The sequence below is a fragment of the Mercurialis annua genome, linkage group LG5 (assembly GCF_937616625.2).
Source record: "Mercurialis annua linkage group LG5, ddMerAnnu1.2, whole genome shotgun sequence".
NCBI lineage: Eukaryota > Viridiplantae > Streptophyta > Magnoliopsida > Malpighiales > Euphorbiaceae > Mercurialis > Mercurialis annua.
The window spans coordinates 27,906,848-27,921,942 of NC_065574.1; positions in this window are offsets into that span (position 1 = coordinate 27,906,848).

Here is a 15,095-nt window from a genome sequence, read left to right on the forward strand (position 1 = left end):
TCAAACGTTTACAAATGTTACGAACCAAATCCAAACATTACGAAATAAAACCAAACGTTTACAAACTTTACGAAACAAATCCAAACGTTTCGCCTTTTTAGCTATTAAATCCAAACGTTTACAAACGTTACGAAACAAATCCAAACGTTTCACATTTTTAGCAATATAAGCCAAACGTTTCCTCTTTTTAGCGATTTGAGCCAAACGTTTAAAACATTAAGAAACAAATCCAAACGTTTCAGCTTTTTAGCAATTTATGCCAACAGTTTACAAACGTTATGAAACAAATCCAAACGTTACACCTTTTTAGCGATTTAAGCCAAACGTTTACAAACATTACCGAACCAAAACAAATGTTTCACATTTTTAGTGATTTAAGCCGAACGTTTACAAACATTACAAAACAAAACCAAACATTTAAGAAATTTAGCGATTTAAGCCAAACGTTTAAAAACGTTACGAAACAAAGCCAAATGTTTTACCTTTTTAGCAATTTAAGTGTTTCACCTTTTTAGCGATTTAAGCCAAACGTTTACAAATGATACAAAATAAATCCAAATGTTTCCCCTTTTTAGCGATTTAAGCCAAACGTTTACAAATGTTTCAAAAAAAAATCCAAACGTTTCCCCGTTTTAGCAATTTAAGCCAAACGTTTACAAACGTTACAAAACAAATCCAAGCATTTAAAATGTTACGTAACAAATCCAAACGTTTCACCTTTTTAGAAATTTAAGCCCAACGTTTACAAACATTACAAAACAAATCCAAATGTTTCACAATTTCAGCGATTGAAGCCAAACATTTACAAATTACAAAACAAAACCAAACGTTTCACCTTTTTAGCAAATTAAGCCAAACGTTTACAACATTATTAAAAAATCCAAACGTTTCATCTTTTTAGCAATTTAAGCCAAACGTTTACAAACGTTACAAAATAAATCCAAATGTTTCACCTTATTAGCGATTTAAGCCAATCGTTTACAAACGTTACGAAACAAATCCAAACGTTTCCCCTTTTTAGCGATTTAAGCCAAACGTTAACAAACGTTACAACACAAAACCAAACGTTTTACCTTTTAAGCGATTTAAGCCACAAGTTTACAAACGTCACAAAACAAAACCAAACTTTTAAAACGTTACTGAATAAATCCAAGCGTTTCCCCTATTTAGCAATTTAAGCGAAACGTTTACAAATACGAAACTAATCCAAACATTTCCCCTTTTTAGCGATTTAAGCCAAACGTTTAAGAATGTTACAAAACAAATCCAAATGTTTTACCTTTTTAACGATTTAACTCAGACGTTTACAAAGTTTATGAAAGAAACAAAACGTTTCACCTTTTTAGCGATTTAAGTCAAACGTTTACAAATGTTACGAACCAAATCCAAACATTACAAAATAAAACCAAACGTTTACAAACTTTACGAAACAAATCCAAACGTTTCGCCTTTTTAGCTATTGAAGCCAAACGTTTACAAACGTTACGAAACAAATCCAAACGTTTCACATTTTTAGCAATATAAGCCAAACGTTTCCCCTTTTTAGCGATTTGAGCCAAACGTTTAAAACATTAAAAAACAAATCCAAACGTTTCAGCTTTTTAGCAATTTATGCCAACAGTTTACAAACGTTATGAAACAAATCCAAACGTTACACTTTTTTAGCGATTTAAGCCAAACGTTTACAAACATTACCGAACCAAAACAAATGTCTCACATTTTTAGTGATTTAAGCCGAACGTTTACAAACATTACAAAACAAAACCAAACATTTAAGAAATTTAGCGATTTAAGCCAAACGTTTAAAAACGTTACGAAACAAAGCCAAATGTTTTACCTTTTTAGCAATTTAAGGGTTTCACCTTTTTAGCGATTTAAGCCAAACGTTTACAAATGATACAAAATAAATCCAAACGTTTCCCCTTTTTAGCGATTTATCCAAACGTTTACAAATGTTTCAATAAAAATCCAAACGTTTCCCCTTTTTAGCAATTTAAGCCAAACGTTTACAAACGTTACAAAACAAATCCAAGTATTTAAAACGTTACGTAACAAATCCAAACGTTTCACCTTTTTAAAAATTTAAGCCCAACGTTTACAAACATTACAAAACAAATCCAAATGTTTCACAATTTCAGCGATTGAAGCCAAACATTTACAAATTACAAAACAAAACCAAACGTTTCACCTTTTTAGCAAATTAAGCCAAACGTTTACAACATTATTAAAAAATCCAAACGTTTCATCTCTTTAGCAATTTAAGCCAAACGTTTACAAACGTTACAAAATAAATCCAAATGTTTCACCTTATTAGCGATTTAAGCCAATCGTTTACAAACGTTACGAAACAAATCCAAACGTTTCTCCTTTTAGCGATTTAAGCCAAACGTTAACAAACGTTACAACACAAAACCAAATGTTTTACCTTTTAAGCGATTTAAGCCACAAGTTTACAAACGTCACAAAACAAAACCAAACTTTTAAAACGTTACTGAATAAATCCAAGCGTTTCCCCTGTTTAGCAATTTAAGCGAAACGTTTACAAATACGAAACTAATCCAAACGTTTCCCCTTTTTAGCGATTTAAGCCAAACGTTTAAGAATGTTACAAAACAAATCCAAATGTTTTACCTTTTTAACGATTTAACTCAGACGTTTACAAAGTTTATGAAAGAAAACAAAACGTTTCACCTTTTTAGCGATTTAAGTCAAACGTTTACAAATGTTACGAACCAAATCCAAACATTACGAAATAAAACCAAACGTTTACAAACTTTACGAAACAAATCCAAACGTTTCGCCTTTTTAGCTATTGAAGCCAAACGTTTACAAACGTTACGAAACAAATCCAAACGTTTCACGTTTTTAGCAATATAAGCCAAACGTTTCCCCTTTTTAGCGATTTGAGCCAAACGTTTAAAACATTGAGAAACAAATCCAAACGTTTCAGCTTTTTAGCAATTTATGCCAACAGTTTACAAACGTTATGAAACAAATCCAAACGTTACACCTTTTTAGCGATTTAAGCCAAACGTCTACAAACATTACCGAACCAAAACAAATGTTTCACATTTTTAGTGATTTAAGCCGAACGTTTACAAACATTACAAAACAAAACCAAACATTTAAGAAATTTAGCAATTTAAGCCAAACGTTTAAAAACGTTACGAAACAAAGCCAAATGTTTTACCTTTTTAGCAATTTAAGTATTTCACCTTTTTAGCGATTTAAGCCAAACGTTTACAAATGATACAAAATAAATCCAAACGTTTCCCCTTTTTAGCGATTTAAGCCAAACGTTTACAAATGTTTCAAAAAAAATCCAAACGTTTCCCCTTTTTAGCAATTTAAGCCAAACGTTTACAAACGTTACAAAAGAAATCCAAGCATTTAAAACGTTACGTAAAAAATCCAAACGTTTCACCTTTTTAGAAATTTAAGCCCAACATTTACAAACATTACAAAACAAATCCAAATGTTTCATAATTTCAGCGATTGAAGCCAAACATTTACAAATTACAAAACAAAACCAAACGTTTCATCTTTTTAGCAAATTAAGCCAAACGTTTACAACATTATTAAAAAATCCAAACGTTTCATCTTTTTAGCAATTTAAGCCAAACGTTTACAAACGTTACAAAATAAATCCAAATGTTTCACCTTATTAGCGATTTAAGCCAATCGTTTACAAACGTTACGAAACAAATCCAAACGTTTTACATTTTAAGCGATTTAAGCCACAAGTTTACAAACGTCACAAAACAAAACCAAACTTTTAAAATGTTACTGAATAAATCCAAGCGTTTCCCCTATTTAGCAATTTAAGCGAAACGTTTACAAATACGAGACTAATCCAAATGTTTCCCCTTTTTAGCGATTTAAGCAAAACGTTTAAGAAAGTTACAAAACAAATCCAAATGTTTTACCTTTTTAACGATTTAACTCAGACGTTTACAAAGTTTATGAAAGAAAACAAAACGTTTCACCTTTTTAGCGATTTAAGTCAAACGTTTACAAATGTTACGAACCAAATCCAAACATTACGAAATAAAACCAAACGTTTACAAACTTTACGAAACAAATCCAAACGTTTCGCCTTTTTAGCTATTGAAGCCAAACGTTTACAAACGTTACGAAACAAATCCAAACGTTTCACGTTTTTAGCAATATAAGCCAAACGTTTCCCCTTTTTAGCGATTTGAGCCAAACGTTTAAAACATTGAGAAACAAATCCAAACGTTTCAGCTTTTTAGCAATTTATGCCAACAGTTTACAAACGTTATGAAACAAATCCAAACGTTACACCTTTTTAGCGATTTAAGCCAAACGTCTACAAACATTACCGAACCAAAACAAATGTTTCACATTTTTAGTGATTTAAGCCGAACGTTTACAAACATTACAAAACAAAACCAAACATTTAAGAAATTTAGCAATTTAAGCCAAACGTTTAAAAACGTTACGAAACAAAGCCAAATGTTTTACCTTTTTAGCAATTTAAGTATTTCACCTTTTTAGCGATTTAAGCCAAACGTTTACAAATGATACAAAATAAATCCAAACGTTTCCCCTTTTTAGCGATTTAAGCCAAACGTTTACAAATGTTTCAAAAAAAATCCAAACGTTTCCCCTTTTTAGCAATTTAAGCCAAACGTTTACAAACGTTACAAAAGAAATCCAAGCATTTAAAACGTTACGTAAAAAATCCAAACGTTTCACCTTTTTAGAAATTTAAGCCCAACATTTACAAACATTACAAAACAAATCCAAATGTTTCATAATTTCAGCGATTGAAGCCAAACATTTACAAATTACAAAACAAAACCAAACGTTTCATCTTTTTAGCAAATTAAGCCAAACGTTTACAACATTATTAAAAAATCCAAACGTTTCATCTTTTTAGCAATTTAAGCCAAACGTTTACAAACGTTACAAAATAAATCCAAATGTTTCACCTTATTAGCGATTTAAGCCAATCGTTTACAAACGTTACGAAACAAATCCAAACGTTTTACCTTTTAAGCGATTTAAGCCACAAGTTTACAAACGTCACAAAACAAAACCAAACTTTTAAAATGTTACTGAATAAATCCAAGCGTTTCCCCTATTTAGCAATTTAAGCGAAACGTTTACAAATACGAGACTAATCCAAATGTTTCCCCTTTTTAGCGATTTAAGCAAAACGTTTAAGAAAGTTACAAAACAAATCCAAATGTTTTACCTTTTTAACGATTTAACTCAGACGTTTACAAAGTTTATGAAAGAAAACAAAACGTTTCACCTTTTTAGCGATTTAAATCAAACGTTTACAAATGTTACGAACCAAATCCAAACATTACGAAATAAAACCAAACGTTTACAAACTTTACGAAACAAATCCAAACGTTTCGCCTTTTTAGCTATTGAAGCCAAACGTTTACAAACGTTACGAAACAAATCCAAACGTTTCACATTTTTAGCAATATAAGCCAAACGTTTCCCCTTTTTAGCGATTTGAGCCAAACGTTTAAAACATTAAGAAACAAATCCAAACGTTTCAGCTTTTTAGCAATTTATGCCAACAGTTTACAAACGTTATGAAACAAATCCAAACGTTACACCTTTTTTGCGATTTAAGCCAAACGTTTACAAAAATTACCGAACCAAAACAAATGTTTCAGATTTTTAGTGATTTAAGCCGAACGTTTACAAATATTACAAAACAAAACCAAACATTTAAGAAATTTAGCGATTTAAGCCAAACGTTTAAAAACGTTACGAAACAAAGCCAAATGTTTAACCTTTTTAGCAATTTAAGTGTTTCACCTTTTTAGCGATTTAACCAAACGTTTACAAATGATACAAAATAAATCCAAACGTTTCCCCTTTTTAGCTATTTAAGCCAAACGTTTACAAATGTTTCAAAAAAAATCCAAACGTTTCCCCTTTTTAGCAATTTAAGCCAAACGTTTACAAACGTTACAAAACAAATCCAAGCATTTAAAACGTTACGTAACAAATCCAAACGTTTCACCTTTTTAGAAATTTAAGCCCAACGTTTACAAACATTACAAAACAAATCCAAATGTTTCACAATTTCAGCGATTGAAGCCAAACATTTACAAATTACAAAACAAAACCAAACGTTTCACCTTTTTAGCAAATTAAGCCAAACGTTTACAACATTATTAAAAAATCCAAACGTTTCATCTTTTTAGCAATTTAAGCCAAACGTTTACAAACGTTACAAAATAAATCCAAATGTTTCACCTTATTAGCGATTTAAGCCAATCGTTTACAAACGTTACGAAACAAATCCAAACGTTTTACCTTTTAAGCGATTTAAGCCACAAGTTTACAAACGTCACAAAACAAAACCAAACTTTTAAAACGTTACTGAATAAATCCAAGTGTTTCCCCTATTTAGCAATTTAAGCGAAACGTTTACAAATACGAGACTAATCAAAACGTTTCCCCTTTTTAGCGATTTAAGCAAAACGTTTAAGAAAGTTACAAAACAAATCCAAATGTTTTACCTTTTTAACGATTTAACTCAGACGTTTACAAAGTTGATGAAAGAAAACAAAACGTTTCACCTTTTTAGCGATTTAAATCAAACGTTTACAAATGTTACGAACCAAACCCAAACATTACGAAATAAAACCAAATGTTTACAAATTTTACGAAACAAATCCAAACGTTTCGCCTTTTTAGCTATTGAAGCCAAACGTTTACAAACGTTACGAAACAAATCCAAACGTTTCACATTTTTAGCAATATAAGCCAAACGTTTCCCCTTTTTAGCGATTTGAGCCAAACGTTTAAAACATTAAGAAACAAATCCAAACGTTTCAGCTTTTTAGCAATTTATGCCAACAGTTTACAAACGTTATGAAACAAATCCAAACGTTACACCTTTTTAGCGATTTAAGCCAAACGTTTACAAAAATTACCGAACCAAAACAAATGTTTCAGATTTTTAGTGATTTAAGCCGAACGTTTACAAATATTACAAAACAAAACCAAACATTTAAGAAATTTAGCGATTTAAGCCAAACGTTTAAAAACGTTACGAAACAAAGCCAAATGTTTAACTTTTTTAGCAATTTAAGTGTTTCACCTTTTTAGCGATTTAAGCCAAACGTTTACAAATGATACAAAATAAATCCAAACGTTTCCCCTTTTTAGCGATTTAAGCCAAACGTTTACAAATGTTTCAAAAAAAATCCAAACGTTTCCCCTTTTTAGCAATTTAAGCCAAACGTTTACAAACGTTACAAAACAAATCCAAGCATTTAAAACGTTACGTAACAAATCCAAACGTTTCACCTTTTTAGAAATTTATGCCCAACGTTTACAAACATTACAAAACAAATCCAAATGTTTCACAATTTCAGCGATTGAAGCCAAACATTTACAAATTACAAAACAAAACCAAACGTTTCACCTTTTTAGCAAATTAAGCCAAACGTTTACAACATTATTAAAAAATCCAAACGTTTCATCTTTTTAGCAATTTAAGCCAAACGTTACAAAATAAATCCAAATGTTTCACCTTATTAGCGATTTAAGCCAATCGTTTACAAACGTTACGAAACAAATCCAAACGTTTTACCTTTTAAGCGATTTAAGCCACAAGTTTACAAACGTCACAAAACAAAACCAAACTTTTAAAACGTTACTGAATAAATCCAAGTGTTTCCCCTATTTAGCAATTTAAGCGAAACGTTTACAAATACGAGACTAATCAAAACGTTTCCCCTTTTTAGCGATTTAAGCAAAACGTTTAAGAAAGTTACAAAACAAATCCAAATGTTTTACCTTTTTAACGATTTAACTCAGACGTTTACAAAGTTGATGAAAGAAAACAAAACGTTTCACCTTTTTAGCGATTTAAATCAAACGTTTACAAATGTTACGAACCAAACCCAAACATTACGAAATAAAACCAAATGTTTACAAATTTTACGAAACAAATCCAAACGTTTCGCCTTTTTAGCTATTGAAGCCAAACGTTTACAAACGTTACGAAACAAATCCAAACGTTTCACATTTTTAGCAATATAAGCCAAACGTTTCCCCTTTTTAGCGATTTGAGCCAAACGTTTAAAACATTAAGAAACAAATCCAAACGTTTCAGCTTTTTAGCAATTTATGCCAACAGTTTACAAACGTTATGAAACAAATCCAAACGTTACACCTTTTTAGCGATTTAAGCCAAACGTTTACAAACATTACCGAACAAAAACAAATGTTTCAGATTTTTAGTGATTTAAGCCGAACGTTTACAAACATTACAAAACAAAACCAAACATTTAAGAAATTTAGCGATTTAAGCCAAACGTTTAAAAACGTTACGAAACAAAGCCAAATGTTTTACCTTTTTAGAAATTTAAGTGTTTCACCTTTTTAGCGATTTAAGCCAAACGTTTACAAATGATACAAAATAAATCCAAACGTTTCCCCTTTTTAGCGATTTAAGCCAAACGTTTACAAATGTTTCAAAAAAAATCCAAACGTTTCCCCTTTTTAGCAATTTAAGCCAAACGTTTACAAACGTTACAAAACAAATCCAAGCATTTAAAACGTTACGTAACAAATCCAAACGTTTCACCTTTTTAGAAATTTAAGCCCAACGTTTACAAACATTACAAAACAAATCCAAATGTTTCACAATTTCAGCGATTGAAGCCAAACATTTACAAATTACAAAACAAAACCAAACGTTTCACCTTTTTAGCAAATTAAGCCAAACGTTTACAACATTATTAAAAAATCCAAACGTTTCATCTTTTTAGCAATTTAAGCCAAACGTTTACAAACGTTACAAAACAAATCCAAATGTTTCACAATTTCAGCGATTTAAGCCATTCGTTTACAAATGTTACGAAACAAATCCAAACGTTTCCCCTTTTTAGCGATTGAAAGCCAAACGTTTGCAAATGCTACAAAACAAAACCAAACGTTTAAAACGTTTCGAAACAAATCCAATCGTTTCACCTTTTTAGCAATTTAAGCAAAACGTTTACAACGTTACAAAACAAATCCAAACGTTTCACCTTTTTAGCGATTTAAGCAAAACGTTTAAAATGTTACAAAACCAAATCCAAATGTTTCACCTACTAAGCCAAACGTTTACAAACGTTACAAAATAAATCCATACGCTTAACATTTTTAGCAATTAAGCCAAACGTTTAAAAACATTGCAAAAAAAATCCAAACGTTTCACCTTTTTAGCAATTTAAGCCAATGTTTACAAACCTTACAAAACAAATCCAAACGTTTCCCCTTTTTAGTGATTGAAGCCAAACGTTTACAAACCTTACAAAACAAAACCAAAATTTCAACTTATTAGCAATTTAAGCCAAACGTTTACAAACGTTACAAAACAAATCCAAACGTTTCACCTTTTTAGCGATTTAATCCAAACGTTACCAAACGTTTCGAAACAAATCCAAACATTTCCCGTTTTATTGATTTAAGCGAAACGTTTACAAACGTTACGAAATAAATCCAAACGTTTCCCCTTTTTAGCGATTTAAGCCAAACGTTTACAAACGTTACAACACAAAACAAAACGTTTCAACCTTATAAGCAATTTGGGCCAAATGTTACGAAACAAATCCAAACGTTTCCCCTTATTAGAAATTTGAGCCAAATGTTTACAAACATTACAAAACAAATCCAAACGTTTCACCTTTTTAGCGATTTCAGCCAAACGTTTACAAACTTTACGAAACAAATCCAAACGTTTCACCTTTATAGCGATTTAAGCCAAACGTTAACAAACGTTATGAAAAAAATCCAAACGTTTTGCCTTTTTAGCGATTTAAGCCAAACGTTTACAAACGTTACGAAACAAATCCAAACTTTTTTCCTTTTTAGCAATTTATGCCAAACGTTTACAAATGTTACAAAACAAATCCAAACGTTTCACCTTTTTAGCAATTTAAGCCAAACGTTAACAAACATTACAAAACAAATCCAAACGTCGTTTGGCTTCAATCGCTAAAAAGGTGAAATGTTTGGATTTGTTTCGTAACTTTTTTGTTTCGTAAGATTTGTAAATATTTGGCTTAAATCGCTAAGAAGGTGAAACATTTGGATTTCTTTCGTAACGTTTACAAACGTTTGGCTTAAATTGCTAAAAAGGGGATGTTGGCGCAGCGGGAAGCGCGGGTCCGGATCATATATTTCAATTCAAAATCGAAATTCCAACAATCCGGATCCTAAAGTTTATCATATCAACAATAAATGGATCGTCGTATCATTTAGTAATTAAAGTACGCATCTAGAAATCATAAGAAGAATACCTATGTCGATTCTCCAATGATTCTTGTAGTCCCGAAAGTACGGTTACCACAAGCTCGTCCACACGAGTATGCGTCCGATTGAATCCTCGCCTTGAAGTAATCTGCAAGAGTTCCTCTTGTCGAGTAGCCCTAAGCTCAAACTCTCGCCGCGATCACTACCTTGCTCGGATGTATGAGAAACGTCGCCAAATTTTTCCCGTGATTGATGACTACTTGAACTCCTTCAAGTGCTTTCTATCTCTACAACTTTGTAGTGAGATATGTGTTGTGTGGTATATTGAAATGAGCACGGACATGCTCTATTTATAGGCTAGAGCATGTCTTAAGAATGCAACACCTTGCATGCTAGGTGTCACACACCAAGCAAAGGTGTTGCCACCACATGACACCTTTCATGTGGTGCCATCATATAGGTGATGTCATAACATCACCTATATGACATCACTTATATGACATAAGCTTATTTCATTACATCATCACCATGACATCATCATTCCATTAGCTTATGATTAATGATTTAAGTATCATTAATTACACAAATTAATTACTTAAGCCTTTTAATCATAAAACTTGGTTAAAATATAATTAGGTTCCTACTAATTTATAACTCTTATAAATTAGTCCCTAATTAACTTGGACATAGTACAATTAGGTTCCTACTAATTTATAACTCTTACAAATTAGTCCCTAATTTGTACTTGTTTTTCATCTTAGATTAATTTCCGAGATATGCTAGTATCCATATGAAATTGATATTTCGTAAACTCAATCAGTTGCACACTCTATTGTGTGTGACTAACTAGGTTCATATCTATATGGAAACGAGAGTCATAAGAAACGCCTTTCTTATATTAAATAATTAAATCCCATTTAATTATTAATTCTCGTAGATCGAGAGTGACGTCTAGCAACATATCACGACCCCCAAATAGAGATGAATGTTTCAATGCATTCTTAATGAACCAATATTCATAATTACCGTACACTCAAAATTCCCTTCATCTAAGATTCCAATCTCGACTAGTGTCACGGTTAAGTCAAACACTATTTGTCTTAATTATATGACCTCATCTCTCAGTTCTAATTCTTGATAAATATGACTTCCACTAGAAACAACTTTCTAAGTAAGTCATATACACCTGTGCAGGTTTTATCATCCATCAAGAATAATTTGAGATAGCATAGAATCTTGTCTCCGTTCATCCAGAGTGATGAATCCTTTCTAGTTTAAACCCATATCTCCATATACAACTAATTAGAGCCAACACATCCCGTGGCCCTAGCTCATGAAAGATCTAGGGTTAAGGAGTATTAAACTCTAATCACCTATATACAAGATAGTGTCATCGGAAGTCAAAGGACATATGTACAATTATGAACCAGATGACATTAAATTGACTTTAATGAATTACCATGTATAAGTCATCTAGCGTCATTTGTTCTACTCACTCAACCCTTTGAGTGTCCACATGTTTATTGTGATCTCCATCAAGTAGTATGAGACTCACTACTTCCTATAATTAGTAACTCTTTACTAATCAGGAGAATAAATAGAGGTGACAATCTTTTCGGGATAATGCGATGCCCTTATTTGGAGGATCCCATCGATCGTGAACGGTTATTTAGATCACTTGTATAGTAGAATCTGTCTCTCATATTCTTAACACCTTAAGAATAGATTCTATCACAATATGATAAGGACAATACGTAATAAATGAACACTTAGTTGATGAGACACTTAGTTCAAATAGAAAATATATATCTTTGCCATTGGGATTATTTCTACAAATATACATGATTAAATGGCCCTAGGGCATATACTACTAACAATCTTCCACTTGCACTAGTGCCATTGACAACTATATCTAAGCCCCATCTTCACAAGATGTAAATATTAATGACTCTAAGTCATGTAAACCTTAATGACTCTAAGTCATGTACACCTTAATGACTCCAAGTCATGGGCTTTGTCAGTGGGTTAGCCGTGTTATTGGCTAATGCTATCTTTTAGAGAAATAATTTTCTCTTTCCAACAATTTCTTTAGATAATATGATAATGCCTTTCCTTATGTTCGGATAAGTTGTGAGACCCGGTTTCTTTTGCTAGGGAAGTAGCACCATTGTGGTCGCAGAAAACAGGAACTTTCGACTTAATGGAAGAAAACCGTACTTAGTTCAGTTACAAACTAATTTATCCAAACACCTTCTATTACGACATCTCATGTCATAATATACTCGGCTTCTATAATGGAGTATGGAGTTGATTCTTGCTTAGAACACTTCTAGCTCACTACTCCTTCATTATAGATAAATATGAATCTGGAGATAGACTCTCTATTATCCATATCTGCTTATTAATCAGAATATGTAAAACGGTCTACTTAAAAATCTCGTTCTCCATTTGTTAATACCATATCTTTATTTTTATAAAAGTACTTAAAGATACCTTTAACAACCATCCAATATTCTCAACATAGATTGGATTAAAACCGATTAGTCCCACTAACCGCATAGACAATTTCGATCTTTGTATGTGGCAACACATACCTCAGACTACCAATTTCCGAAGCTTATGGTATCTTTGCTAGATTCTTTCTTTCTTTAGAAGTTTCGGAAGACACTCCCTTTGAAAGAAGAATTTTATGCCTAACTAGTATCAATCCTCTCTTAGAACTTCCATATTGAACTACTTCAATATCTTTTCTAAGAGGAGCCTTTAGGAGAAACCAATTATTCTCTTAGATCTATCTCTATAGAGTCTAATACTGAGAATTTAGGCTACCTCTTCGAGGTCTTTGATGGAGTACGTATTAGATAAACCAAAGTTTTACAAAAGTTAACATTCCGATATTATTATTTACTAGTAATAAGTTATCTACATACAAGATCATAAAGTGAGTCTGCTCCCACTAACCTTCTTGTAAACATTGGGTTTATCATCGTTTTTAATAAATTCATAACTCCTTACGGATTTATCAAGACGACGAAACTCGAAGCTTTCTTTCCATCCACTAGGGATCATTTTAGCTTACACGCCTTGGAACCTTCTTCGGATTCATAATCCTCGACTTATTCCATAATAATTTAACCATTAAGGAATGTTGTTCTTACATCCATATGTCCAACCACAAAATCTGAATGTGTAGCCTTGGTAAGAAAAATCTTGATGGACTTAAGCATGGCTACCGGCGATAAAGTGTATTCACAATACGACTTCTTGCCTCTAGCAAAACTCTTTTGCAACAAGCCTAGCTTTAAAGGTCTCCACCTTTCCATTAGTACCAATTTTACACTTGAAGATCCATTTAAACCTTATTGGTATAATACCTTTGGATGGATCAACTAGCTCCTAAAATTTGGTTTCTTTATATGGAATCCATTTCAGATTTTATTCCTTCAAACCAATTTTGAAGAATCTATATCACATATAGTTTCTTCATAAGTAGAGGGATCAACACTTGATCTTTTACTCTATGACTAAACAACTCTTGTTTATCATGCGGGAAAACCATCTCTCTCCGGTGGACGAGATACTCTACTTAATCTTCGAGTTGTTAATGTAGATATATCTTTTACTAACTCCGGCTTTTAGTGGGTTTGATCAATCTTCATTGATTCATTATTTTGTTGGTAACTAGATGACTCCTCATCTAATTCTATATTCCTTTCTTAGTGTCCCTCTTGAATAAATGCTTTATTAAGAAAGACTACCACCGATAAACAACGATTGTTTATTCGGTTTGAATATAGAAACAATATCCTAAACTGTCTTTAGGATATCCAACATAACCTTTCCATGATTGATTTTGATTCCAAATTTATTGGATATCAGTTTCCTGATATGTTCCGAACACCCTCAAGTCTTAACATCCTTAAGACTTGATTCCATACCATATCTCATAAGGTATCTGTGGTGCAAATTTAGTTGGAATTTAATTTAGAATTTTATTTGCGGTAAGAAGTGATTGACCCTATAACGAGATGGATAAGTCAGTATATAGCTCATTATTGATCGTATCATTTCCCACAATGTACGATACGTCCTTCTTGACAGACGCACCATTCAACCATGGTGTTCCCAAGGAGTAAGTTGAAAAATAATTCCACATTCCTCTTAGGAACATACCAAATTCTGTACTCAAGTATTCTTCCCTTTTCGATCACATCGTAAAGTATTAATACCTTTTCCAATTTGGTTTTCTACTTCATTCTTGAAGTCATTTGAACATTTCAAAATCTTCATGTTTGTTCTCCAAAAGACAAACTTAACTATATCGTGATAAATCATCGATGTAGAAAATGAAGTATAAGTATCTACCTTGGTTCGTTTCTTTAAACGTACCATATACATCACTATGTATGATCTCTTAAACGACATTAGCTCTACCTCTTTGTCCCACAAAGAATAATCAGGCCATGTTGCCTTTAAGATACGACTCACAAATCGGAAGAGATGCAAAATCTTGATTGCTCAAAAAGATTCCCATCCTATCTAACTTGTTATGTCTATCTTTTGCAATATGTCCTAATTATAAATGCCAAAGTTGTTTAGAAGTTTGATAACTTATGGTATTAATTTCCAAAACATCTTTTGCATTAAACATCTTTATTCAAGTCATAAAGAACATTTTGTACATATCCATACCCAACTCCGTATTATCAAACATAATACTATAAACATCCTTTGTAAATAGAAAATCAACTACCAAATTTGTCATACAAATTCGGATATGATATTTCTATATATATTGGGTAAGTACAAAAAACTTGTCTAAGTACAACTTATGTTTATTTAAGAAAATT